The sequence below is a fragment of the Girardinichthys multiradiatus genome, chromosome 21 (assembly GCF_021462225.1).
Source record: "Girardinichthys multiradiatus isolate DD_20200921_A chromosome 21, DD_fGirMul_XY1, whole genome shotgun sequence".
In the NCBI taxonomy this organism is placed as follows: Eukaryota; Metazoa; Chordata; class Actinopteri; order Cyprinodontiformes; family Goodeidae; genus Girardinichthys; species Girardinichthys multiradiatus.
Genome location: NC_061813.1, coordinates 26340238 through 26353528, shown reverse-complemented (window position 1 = coordinate 26353528; position 13291 = coordinate 26340238).

Sequence of the window (13291 nt, the reverse complement as noted above, 5' to 3'; positions counted from 1 at the left end):
TTTAAAAAGGTAAAGTTCTGTAAAAAGGCTATAAGCATTTAATAGCTTACCTTCAGTAGATAACTGTTGGTGTCTTCATTTAATCTAAATGCAGTTTAATTGGTTCAAGTTGATCCTAGCAAAGCTAACAGCTAGTGAGGGTTTGACAAGCCCACATTGGACATACAATGTCTTAAAAAACTGAAATCTCAGAAAATCCTAGCAGTTTTTGCAACCTCTATTTTATGACATTAAAACTGTTCTCATGTTTATATTATCTGGCTTTTGACATACAAAAACAGTGGGGTAATGGTAGCTGCTAGGGAGAGGAAATGTCGGTGGCAGTCAGCCATAAACAATCTCCCTCTGTGAAACATGTGTTGAGAACTCAACAACATTTAAAGCATTTCTGGTACGAGAAACAGCCTGACATGAAAGGAAAGCAGAAATAAGCAGATGGTTTATTTGAATGCTACTTTAGTTATCTTACACCAACTTTATTTGTATCAAACATTTATTCTGACTGAAAACACTTTGCATGTATATGTTTACATGTGTTTCACACAAGAAGATCAATGATTGCCCACCACCTCCTACCTCTATTTGTCATTTCAATAATCGCTGGCTTGATGAATGTTTAAAGGTTTATAAAGTTGCGTTTATATAAAACACAATACAATTTTGCGTTGTAGTTGTTTTAGGACAGTGAAGGTCCTCTTTGATGACTCTCAAACTAGCTGTTAGCTAACGTCTCAGTAACATCTGATCTGGATTTACACTAAATGAAGATGCCAAGAAAGTTATCTACTGTATGTAAGATATCTGCTACAACAAAACCTCAATTTAAAAGGCAGTCAGCCATTTTAAATTGGATGCGAGAGACATGGTGGTAAAAAAAGACTGAAAGTTTGTGTTATGGGACAAAAGATCTGACAGTGAAAAGGGTTAGCTTACCAAAGCTAAACAACACGAGTGGCTTTTACACATGTAGCGGAGAATAGGAATTTCACAAATAAATATCAGGACAGGTTCATAACTGTCTCGCAGACATACAATTTAGCAATTGAGATCTCTATATAATATGTGAATTTCATTATTTATGATGCTTAATATAGTTTCTGTTGTTTCATATGGTTTTAGTATAACAATGGCCATCAGTGGGCTCTAGATGGCCAAACTGTCTACTTTTAAGGCTAGGCTTAAAACTTTCCTTTTTAATAAAGCTTATATTTAGAGTGGCTTAGGTTATCGTGAGCTATCTCTGTAGTTATGCTGCTATAGGCTTAGGCTGCTGGAGGACATAATGACCACTTTCACCCTCTTTGCTACATTCTCACACTACTCTCCAATTTTGCATTATTTGCTGTAATTTCAACTTTTAACTTTATGTTCTCTCTCTTTTCTCTTCCTAGAAGCTACACCTGGCCTGACTCTGTGTCTACCTGTGACACCTTTCTGGAGAGCGGCATCGTCCAAGCTTCTGCTTGCAACAACTTTATGCTCACCCTCTACCGATGATCCACATGGCCCTGTCTTTCAGTGTTTAACCCTTTCTCTCTCCTAGACATAGCTACTGACTGAGCTTATACTGTGACTAACTATGTGCTCTCGTTCAGACTCTAACCTTGAAAACTGGCTCACAGTTTATCTGTTCTTTTATCCTAGATGAAACGACTAAAGGAGCTACATCCACTAACATTTACTTTTCCTTCCCATAGAAAGTACTCCTGGATCAGTGCTTCTTTGTTCTCTTTGTGTCTGTGCTCTGTTCTCTCAAACCCACAGTCGGTCGTGGCAGATGGCCGCTCACACTGAGCCTGGTTCTGCTGGAGGTTTCTTCCTGTTAAAAGGGAGTTTTTCCTCTCCAATGTCGCTACATGCATGCTCAGTATGAGGGATTGCTGCAAAGTCAACGCCAGTGACTGTCCACTGTCTCTACATGCTCATCCAGGAGGAGGGAATGCTGCAAGTCACTGACTGGATGCAATCTGCTGGGTTTCCTTAGACAGAAAAACTTTTTATCCAATTTGAATACATAACCGAATCTGACTGCACTGTTCAATGGTTAGGATTAATTGTAATGTATGAATTGTAATGAATTGAATATAAACTTGTAAGTGTGACAATCTTGAAAATGAAAAAATAAAGTGGTTGTGATCTTTATGGCTTTGACTATATTGCATTTATAACAGGCTACAATGGATTTCACTGCATGAGCTAAAGATGCTTTTGAAAATTGTTTTCTAATAACTATATTAAATAGATAAATGACTAAAACTTAAATATGTAAGAAAAATGTCAATGAGAGTTACATCATTTGGTCTGAAGAGGGAAGTAAAGGGATGTCCTGAAATCAGAGACCTCCATTACTGTCAGTGACAAGGCTCGGGGTTAATTACAAGTGATCATGTTTTAGAGGCAGGACCTGGAGGTCTTGCTTGGTACTGCAAGAAAACACACTGCCTTCTGCAAATATTGCACAGATTGATAAACATAGCCTTACCCCAGTTTCACAACTTTTTTTTTCAGTGTTCTTGACCAGGATTATCATGGTTAGGCACATGGGGTGGAGTGTGGGGTGGGGTTGGGTTGCTGGAGCATAACCCATCAGTCTGACCAGCGGGTGTGGACTGAGTTAAGAGTCTCAAGGACATTTTAAATTGCTTGCAAGTCCCCTTGAATAGCTGTAACATTGTGGCCACCTGCCTACTAGTGTGTTAGTTTTTTTTGCTTCCAATTCATCCCTGACCTGCTAAGCAGTGGACTTCACTAGATCCCTAAAGGTGTGCTGTGGTATCTGGCGCCAAGCAGAGTTGTGGAGTTTGGAAGCATATTCAACACCTCAAACTGGTTGTTGCGTTCCACCAACAGTCCCTGAAACATTTTTGCTTTGATACAGGGCGCATTACAATGCTGAAAGAGACCACAGCCAACATAGAACATTGTTTTCATGAACCTGTAAGCCAGTATCCTGGATGTTTTATACCTTTCTATGGTTAAGCCAAAATGAATCAAATAAATGGATCATTACCAGGCCCCTGCAGAACTTGATGACATGCAGAGGCGGTATTTCAAGCATTTTAATTAGCTTTACTAAAATAGAGACATGTCTAAAACTTGAGGACACTGATTCTTCAGTTGGACACCCCTTTGCACATGGTCTACAGCAATGCTTAGCTAGCTGGTATTTGCCAAACTAACATCTGCATGGATGGCAGTGGGGAGTAGGCATCAGGCTCCAGGGTTTCCCAGCAGAACATGGTCCAAGGCATCACACTGCCTCCCCTACCTTTACTTCTTCCAGTAGTGTATTCTGATGTCATGTTTTTCAAGAAAGATGAAAACAATGTTAATCTGCTCAGCAGCAACAAGCTGTGATTCACCTTCTTCTTATAACCAGAATTAACTTCTTGGGTAATCTGAGCTACAGTAGCTCTAAGAAGGGATCGAAACACATAGCCCAGCATTCGCTTCCCACATGCCTCAGTGAGCCCTCGTCTCCCATGAGCCTGTTGCCCACTCACCAATGTTCCATACTTGGACCATTTGTGATAGATACTGACTACTGCAGACCTAGAACATCATAGGAACTGCAGTTCTGTAGACGTTCTCACCCAGTTGTCCAGCTATGTCAAACAAGCTCAAAATGTCCACTTGTTGCCACTGTTATGATGAATTGTTAAACACTTCACCTGTCAGTGGTCATAATGTACAGCCTGATAGGCAGTATTTTAAATGTTTTATTGAGTTTTTCCCACATTCAAATGAACATAATGACACAAACTAAGGTTTTAATGTTCTGATTTGGGGTGAAAAATGTAAGGCTACTCTTACATTTCTGTAGAACCAAAACTCATGGGAGGAAGGGCTTTGTTCTTACATTGCTGCATGGTTGGCTTCATTCTACTTTCATTCCTCACTGATCACATGTCTTTCCCACGTAGCAGAGACGCTATAGAGTGTTACAGCCATAATGTATGACTCTTAACAGACCTCTCCTTCATACATCATTTCAAACTGCTGGGGAATTTTTATCAGCGCTGAGTCACAAAGTCAGTTCACTGGAAATAACTCTCGAGAAAATATGTCATTTTAAAGAATCATTCTTTGGGCTCTCTGGGAGCAGAAAAAAAGCTTCTCCAAGCATCTCACTACACAACACTGCCTTTTATTGCACAGTTCTGTTTAAATTCTAATATGTTTCATTGGACCAAAATAATGACACTTTGCAGCCTAACATTTAGCTTCCTGTTACATTTATGAGTGAAACACAATGGAACAATCAACCTCTTAATGGGTGTTTTTGCGGCATTACCCTACAATTTTAAAAAATACATCACTGTTCAGCTCCATAAAAAGCGACTTTGGGAAGCACCAGAATATTGTTGTCTTTTGCAGGCTCTGAAACATAAAGCAGCTCTTAAAATGCCCTTAGTGACATTATTCTTTAAACTTGCTGTAGCTTGTATCTCAATTGAAGAACATTCTGGCATTTTGGATGTATTACACAGCTCTGTGCATTGCAGTCAGGGCTTGAGGGAGGGTGAGAAGCGGTGTCAGATTCCAGGCCCAATGAGGCTTAAAGGAAATGATGTCACCCTTTGCCCAGACAACCATGATTCATTAGTTTCAGCCTGAGCTTTCATGCTACCCTACATTAAGGGGCCCTGGCAGTCATGACTGTCTTGGCAGTGTCACACTGAGAGGGAAAAACACCTGGTGCATTACATTCTCCTCTTAACACATACTGCATTTTCATGTTTCTTCTATCCATTACAAACAAGCCAGAGGGTTTATTCAGGGTTCAGACTGCAGGCGGAACTCATATGCGCAGATCTCTTGTTAGCGAGCTGTAAATTGCAGCAATTTAGAGTATTTTGGATGCTTTTTCTTTTTTTCTTTATATGGGCATCTTAACCAGGGAGTGGAAACAGGAGGCAAGTCACTAAAACCTCCACAAAGCAAATTCAAACACAGAGGAAGTTCTTTTCAGAGCAGAGTTAGATTGTAAGATCTCATTAGGAGAATCTGAAAACTGCAATCACCACAGCAGGCAATCAACTCGTCCGGCGCCGAACCGTGCATATCTTGAGAGGCCGTTTAACCTACTTTCAGCAAAAAACGAAATTGTAGAAAATTACATGTGAATATGCATGTAGACAAACATAGCCTAATCCCCTTTCCTTTTGGCTCAAGGTACTTTTGCCTACTGACTAAATAAAATAAGTAATGCGAGTGAGTCTGAGTTGTAAAGTTTTGCTTAAGGGCAGCACATTTTTGGCAGGAGATTATGGCCCATTTCTTCTGCTTATATTAGAGCTAAAACAGTTAGGTCAGAGTTTACATGATTTTTGTTATTCTTTGGCATGAGAAAATTTGTTGAGTTTGGTATTATTTAAAGTGGGAACTAATAATCTAAATGGCTTTGTGAGTTCCCTACATCAAGACTGTTTTTTAATGCTCATAATCTGATCCGATTTCCTTCATAATTTGGAAAACTACTCTAACGCTATGTTTACACAAATTTCAAGGTCCCAATGTGGTTTATGAGTTGCTTGTTGTTCTCTGTCCTCTCCACCCCACTTTCTTTCTATGGTGCTGATCACTTCTGAGGCCAAGGCTGTTCCTGCTGAGCAGCTCACCCACCTGCAATGCATCATCTCATCTAGTTCCAATTTAAGTGGACCAGCAGGACTTCCAACTGTTGTCTGTCTTAGTTGTGGTATTTCAGCCTTTCTGGATTGCATGCCTCATGGAAATTTAGTTATTCCCCCCGTAAAATTCATGTGCCTTTTAATTACCTACCTAAAGTTCACCTAATTTATCCACTTGTTTACCTTCTTGATCCCTTGGTTCCTTCCTGGTTCGACTCCTGTCTGCAATTATTTTCTAGGACACCCACCTGACTGCACAGGAGATGGTCTGTCAAACCTATTTAATTTATCCCAATTACCTGCCTGTTTGCCTACCTCAAAAACACCATATGTAGAACAACCAACCTCACTGAAACGACACAATTTGAACAGTCATCAAAATCAGTGCCTTGTAAAACCATTTAACTTTCTCATACTTCTTCAAGTCACAGCCACAAACTCCAATCTATTTCATTATGAAGAATAATTTAAATTATTTTCAGATTTTTTGTTTTACAAACACATGTAAAAATCTCTGTGTAGTATGTATTTTTTCCTATTCAGACTCACTTACTCTAACATCCTTAAAAGATTCACTGCAATCAATTACCTATTGGTACTAGAATGCATATGTGTGGGATTTAAACTCAGCATAAATACAGCTGGTCTGTTAAGGCCTTGTTAAAGTTTGTTGGAAACCATTGGTTACAAAACAGAATTATAAAGACCAAGGGACACAACAGACTAGATTGGGAAAAAGTTGGGGAGAAATTTACATGTAGTGTGCAAGAAAATCATTGTCTGAGATGTCTTACAAGTTCACAAATTTTTGGGTCACTGCTTTAAGGTAAACAGTTCAGCAAACTGCAATGGGGCACTAAGTATAGCTCAGAGTCAACCCTGCTACTTCTGTCTTCAGCCACATCATCTGTAAACATCAGTTTACAGAGGATGTGGCTGCCACACAGGCTCATGACATTACATTGCCTTCTCCAATTTTGATAGATGATGCAGTATGCTTTGGATCACCAAACAAAACCTTTTAAACCATAACCGGAACAGTTGCCTTGTTGTCATTTGTCTAAAGGTCATCTTATTTTTTGCCCATTTTTAAACATTTCCAAGACAAGTCTAATCTGCCATTTATGTTTGAGTTTTTTTCCAATTGTGTGCCTTTGCATCTTTTATCTTAAATTATTTTGGATTACCAATTTTTGCTGCAGCATCTCTTGAATGTAAACTTTCTGTTCATGCCTGTGGCTTCCCCAAATGTTTATACCATCTCTTCAGTGTTAAAGTTTCTTAAAATATACAACATAAATCAGTTTAAATCAAACTATAAACAAACCAAGATGTGGAAAAACTCTGGAGAAACTCGAAGGCTCAAGAGGGGGAATCTGAAAGGACAGCTAATAAGTTGTGTACTCCACAAAATTTACCTTAATGGAAAAGTGGGAAGAAAAAGATTTTTGAAAGAAGTCTACAAGGAACAGAACAAACATGTGGAAGAAAATTTTGTTTGGGTGAGAACCAACTTAAACTTTTTGGTCTGTTGTAAAATGCTAAAAGGAGTCATAAAACTTAACTCTGAACACACTTTCCCTATGATGAAACATACAGGTCCTTCTCAAAATATTAGCATATTGTGATAAAGTTCATTATTTTCCATAATGTCATGATAAAAATGTAACATTCATATATTTTAGATTCATTGCACACTAACTGAAATATTTCAGGTCTTTTATTGTCTTAATACGGATGATTTTGGCATACAGCTCATAAAAACCCAAAATTCCTATCTCACAAAATTAGCATATCATTAAAAGGGTCTCTAAACGAGCTATGAACCTAATCATCTGAATCAACGAGTTAACTCTAAACACCTGCAAAAGATTCCTGAGGCCTTTAAAACTCCCAGCCTGGTTCATCACTCAAAACCCCAATCATGGGTAAGACTGCCGACCTGACTGCTGTCCAGAAGGCCACTATTGACACCCTCAAGCAAGAGGGTAAGACACAGAAAGAAATTTCTGAACGAATAGGCTGTTCCCAGAGTGCTGTATCAAGGCACCTTAGTGGGAAGTCTGTGGGAAGGAAAAAGTGTGGCAGAAAACGCTGCACAACGAGAAGAGGTGACCGGACCCTGAGGAAGATTGTGGAGAAGGTCCAATTCCAGACCTTGGGGGACCTGCGGAAGCAGTGGACTGAGTCTGGAGTAGAAACATCCAGAGCCACCGTGCACAGGCGTGTGCAGGAAATGGGCTACAGGTGCCGCATTCCCCAGGTCAAGCCACTTTTGAACCAGAAACAGCGGCAGAAGCGCCTGACCTGGGCTACAGAGAAGCAGCACTGGACTGTTGCTCAGTGGTCCAAAGTACTTTTTTCGGATGAAAGCAAATTCTGCATGTCATTCGGAAATCAAGGTGCCAGAGTCTGGAGGAAGACTGGGGAGAAGGAAATGCCAAAATGCCAGAAGTCCAGTGTCAAGTACCCACAGTCAGTGATGGTCTGGGGTGCCGTGTCAGCTGCTGGTGTTGGTCCACTGTGTTTTATCAAGGGCAGGGTCAATGCAGCTAGCTATCAGGAGATTTTGGAGCACTTCATGCTTCCATCTGCTGAAAAGCTTTATGGAGATGAAGATTTCATTTTTCAGCACGACCTGGCACCTGCTCACAGTGCCAAAACCACTGGTAAATGGTTTACTGACCATGGTATCACTGTGCTCAATTGGCCTGCCAACTCTCCTGACCTGAACCCCATAGAGAATCTGTGGGATATTGTGAAGAGAACGTTGAGAGACTCAAGACCCAACACTCTGGATGAGCTAAAGGCCGCTATCGAAGCATCCTGGGCCTCCATAAGACTTCAGCAGTGCCACAGGCTGATTGCCTCCATGCCACGCCGCATTGAAGCAGTCATTTCTGCCAAAGGATTCCCGACCAAGTATTGAGTGCATAACTGTACATGATTATTTGAAGGTTGACGTTTTTTGTATTAAAAACACTTTTCTTTTATTGGTCGGATGAAATATGCTAATTTTGTGAGATAGGAATTTTGGGTTTTCATGAGCTGTATGCCAAAATCATCCGTATTAAGACAATAAAAGACCTGAAATATTTCAGTTAGTGTGCAATGAATCTAAAATATATGAATGTTAAATTTTCATCATTACATTATGGAAAATAATGAACTTTATCACAATATGCTAATATTTTGAGAAGGACCTGTAGTGTTTGGACTATCATGTTGTGGGGATTTCTTCCTTCTGCAAAGACAGAGAAGCTGTTGCAGTAATTACACATATAATATCCACAATAGTTCTTAAGATCTTGTAAGTCCAGGTTTTTGCTCTGGACCAGTTGCTTTCTGAGCTCAGAAATTCATTTATTGAACTGAGACAACCCACACACAATGCTACTATGATAATTCATGCAGTAGAATGATAGATGGTCGCAACAGTTGATGTTTATCAGGAACCTATAAATTACAATCTCAGAGTCCAAAAAGAAAATACCATGATACCTCAGAGGAGATCCAAAATACTTTTGGCTGGAATAATACCTTTAGTCCTGAGGGCATTTAAGTTCTGATTGCTGTATACCATACTATAATTATTTATATAGCACTTTAAAATACAATGCATGGTTGGCCAAAGTACTGCACAACAGGTAAAACATAAAGTGATAAAAACAGTTAAAATCCTAAAAACACAAACGATCATTGTGAATCTCACACTGGGTTAAAGGGCAAAGACTAAAAAGTTTGTTTTCAAGTGGGATCTAAACACAGCTGAGGGAGCTGGCCTTGCAGAGGATGTTCATTCCAGAGCTTTAGGGTCACTACAGAGAAAGTTCAATCACCTCTTAATTTCCGCTGTGATTTAGGAATCAACAGCAGCATTTGATCAGCTGACCTGAGGGAACAAGATGGAGCATAGGGATGCAGCGGGCTGGACAAATATGCTGGCGCCAATAAGAGATTTCAAAGAAATTAAGAACTTTATCCTAAAATAAATGGAAAACCAGTGCAATGTAGCTAATAACAGTTATATGCTCTTGTTGCTTTGTACCAGTTAACAAACTTGTGTGTAGAAAAGTACATATATTGTCTTTACAGCCAATGATGCGCATGAATCACCAAACAGCCATGTCTGTTATTACAGGACATAGCTATATATCTAAAAACAGTTTAACAAAAAAATCAAATCACATAAAAACAGAGGATTTGTCCTCAAAAATTGAGTTTCAGTTTTACTGTATAATTGGATAAGCTTTAAACTAACCTTTGCAGGCTGCATGCAGTGTAACACACCTTAAAACTGAACAAAAATGTGTTAGTAAATATTGGTAGCTAAATTAAGACTTGAAGTATAATTTTCTGTGTATAAAGGATGAAAGCACATTTAAAGAGATATCATGCATATTATTTTTCCTTCCTTTAAAAAAACAAATTTCATTCCACATAAATGCGCTCTCGGGTTACTATCAAGACTCAGAGCAGAAAATGTTCAATACCTTGCAGTTATTAGCAGTTTTAATGAGTGGTCACGCACACTTTCACAGTAGTGGGGCCTAAAATGCTTGAGAGAGAGGGAATTAAAAGGATTGGACAGAGAGGGAAGAAAGACATTTGACCTTTTGAGTTAGTTTTCAGCTTTGCATTCCAGAGAGCGTGTTATGCTCAACAGATCTGTGTGATTTCTAGCTCTGTCTCAATTTCCTGTGGCTTCTAACCTCCCTGAAATGGGAGGTAAAGTTAGGGAAGCAGAATTTCCGCATGTCCTTCATAATACCACCACTTGACTTTGGAATTGTGCTCAGTACTGATTTCATCAAACCTTCCCCTTCTATGATTAAATTTACTCAACTATCTCATACAGAGGACCCACTGGTAAGCTTGGTCTTACTCTATAATTTTACTGACCAACCCTAATATTACATAGAAGTACCTCTAAAGATGAACCAAACCGAAGGGCATTACTTCCTGCTACCAAAAATATCAGTGAATAACTCATATTACTCACTTCATGTGCAACGTTTTTTTAAGCTGCCTGATGAAAATTGTCTATGTAAGTATTGAATCCAGAATGCAGTACTGGCATGGTAGCAGACATTTTTAGACTGTCACTCCTTGACAGACAAACTTTTATTCAACACCAACATTAAAGCAATGTCCTCAACAACATAAATGTTAAAAGCTACTCACTGCAGTCCTACTTGGTCTGCCAAGTAGGATTGTTGTGAGTCTGTTGTGAGTTTTTGGCAATAATAAATCTTGGTAAATACAGATCACACAAGTACTTCCTCAAAGCTTTAATCCTGGGCTACTTTTTTTGACTTCTGATTCAGTTTTTTAAATGACTACAAGATTTTTTAGCAGTTTTTCTTACATTGCAGTTTGATTGATGGCTAATTTGTTCAACATCTCACTTCATTCATTAAATGAATTGGCATTAGCAGTGTTAGGTTGTCCTGCAGCAAAAAGGTCCCAGGTTTGGAGCCTTTCCGTATGGAGTTTGCATGCTCTCCTTGGGCATGCATGGGCTCTGTCTGTGATTTTTATGCAAAGGTCACATAAATTATCCACCCTTTCTTTGTCTTCTGCTTGATGACGATTAGGTTGCAGAGATAACAGGGGGAAACCCAGGCTTCCCTGTCCTGCTCATTTTACGGGATCCCCAGGTAGGGCAGTGCCAGAGTGGCAAGGTATTGCCAGTCCTTCCAGTGTGTTTTGGGTCTGCATTAGGGTCTGTACTCAATGGGACGTGCCTCCAATAGAAGGTGCTCATGAGGCAACCTGATCAGATGTCTGAGCCACTTTAATTAACCACTTTACATAGATGTGGAGTATCAGCGGCTTTACTCTACGCTCCCCCCGCATTAGAAAGCCCAGATTTCCCAAGTTGAGCCCAGCTATTCTACCATGAAGCAATTTTAGCTGCTTGTATCGAAGATCTTGTTATTTTAGCTAAGATCAATATCTAATAGTAATGACTTAAACTTGTATTTACCAGTAATTTAAGAATTTTGCTTTTTGGCTTAGCTCTTCCTTCATCACAATGAAATAGAGCAGTAACCGGTTTACTGCAAACAACTCCCAATCCGTCTGTTCACCTCCTGTTCCAATCCCTTGTAAATAAGACATCAAAAAAGAAACTGATTCTGGACCTTAAGGGAGCAATCCTCTGTGAGGAAAATTCCTTTTCATCGGGTTAGATGGATGGATTAGTCAGGCTTTGTATCTACAGACCAGGTGTGTACTAAGGTAATGCAAGCTTCAGTTTCCCTAATAATCTCTTAAAATTGTATTTGATCAACTGCCTGTCAAAGTACATAGGCTAGACAGGAAGAAACTATTGTATGTATTGTCACTGTTGACAGAGAACAAAAGGCTTTTGGTTTTGGTATACTTTACTTCTCTGTTTTTTGTCTTCTGTCTGTTTTTCTGTCCCATTTTAATTGTGCAATTTAAAATATATATATATTTTTGAATATAATAGGGAAGATAGACCTGTTTTACTCATAGACTCAATTATAATTTCTGGTGTTTCTCTGCCTTAGCAAACCTCTCATGGAATTTTATAAAGCAGTTAACCTTGAGTCTAATCATAATTGATCCCTTCAGACAAATTTCTAAAACTGTGAACACAACAAAGGCTAAGGCAAGATGCCCAGATGGACGATGCAGTGCAACAGCACAGGGCTTACCACAACGTCCAGTGGGGAATATGTCATTGTAAATATACCAGAGGTATTCAAGGGAGACAAAAAAAAATCCCTCACTTGTGGTTGGTCTTTTAAGTTGAAGCCAAAGAACCAATTAGAAGGGTTAGGGTGGATCACCACTGGTTTTTGTCTTGATGTGTTGTGGTTACCGGATTGCCACTCTGGTACTGCCCTTCCTCTTTCTCCTTAGAGGGCAACAGGTTCACATGGATGGCTCAAAACAAACACGCCCACAGCAAGGGATTATTTCTCTAAAGTACAGTATCTGATCAGACTTCAGGACAGAAGTGCCAGCTACAAATCTTACCAAGCCACAAAACTGGCAGCCTACAATTAAATAAAGCTATTATATAGATGGAAAATGATACACTGCTTCTATGAAGTAAAGTCAAGAGTAACTATGGGAATGATCTCATGTCTTCTTTTCTCTTTCTGAATGCATAGCCTTCAGTGTTAAAATACAACTAAGTTTAAAAGTGGTATAAATGCAGGATGAAAAAGGTGTTGATGATGAATATCATGGTCATGGAGGAACCTGACTGAGAATAATGAGATGTTTAACTTAGTCCTTAATGCTAAAAATAGCAGGTTTAGGCAGACCCCTGTAGTTTTGTGTATGTGGAAATATTAATTTATTTTGATGTTTTAAAGAAACAGTTTATTATTTTACTTAGTTTCAGTCTTTCTGAGTATAACTAATATAACATAATTGCTAGTTTACTCTTGGTTTTGAATTTATGGGGTTATCCAGCCACAGAAAAACAAACCAACATTGCCCGCTTATCCTTAATATATGAACTGTTTCATACATTTTCATGTTAATATTGTTTTTCCAATAAAGTAAAAACAGCCTCCGATATTTTTTGCTTGGAAATTTGTTGGGTTTTTGCATTTTACTTTGTTCTGGAATACAACAGACTAACAGTGGTCACAAAGTTTTTAAGTATCAGACTT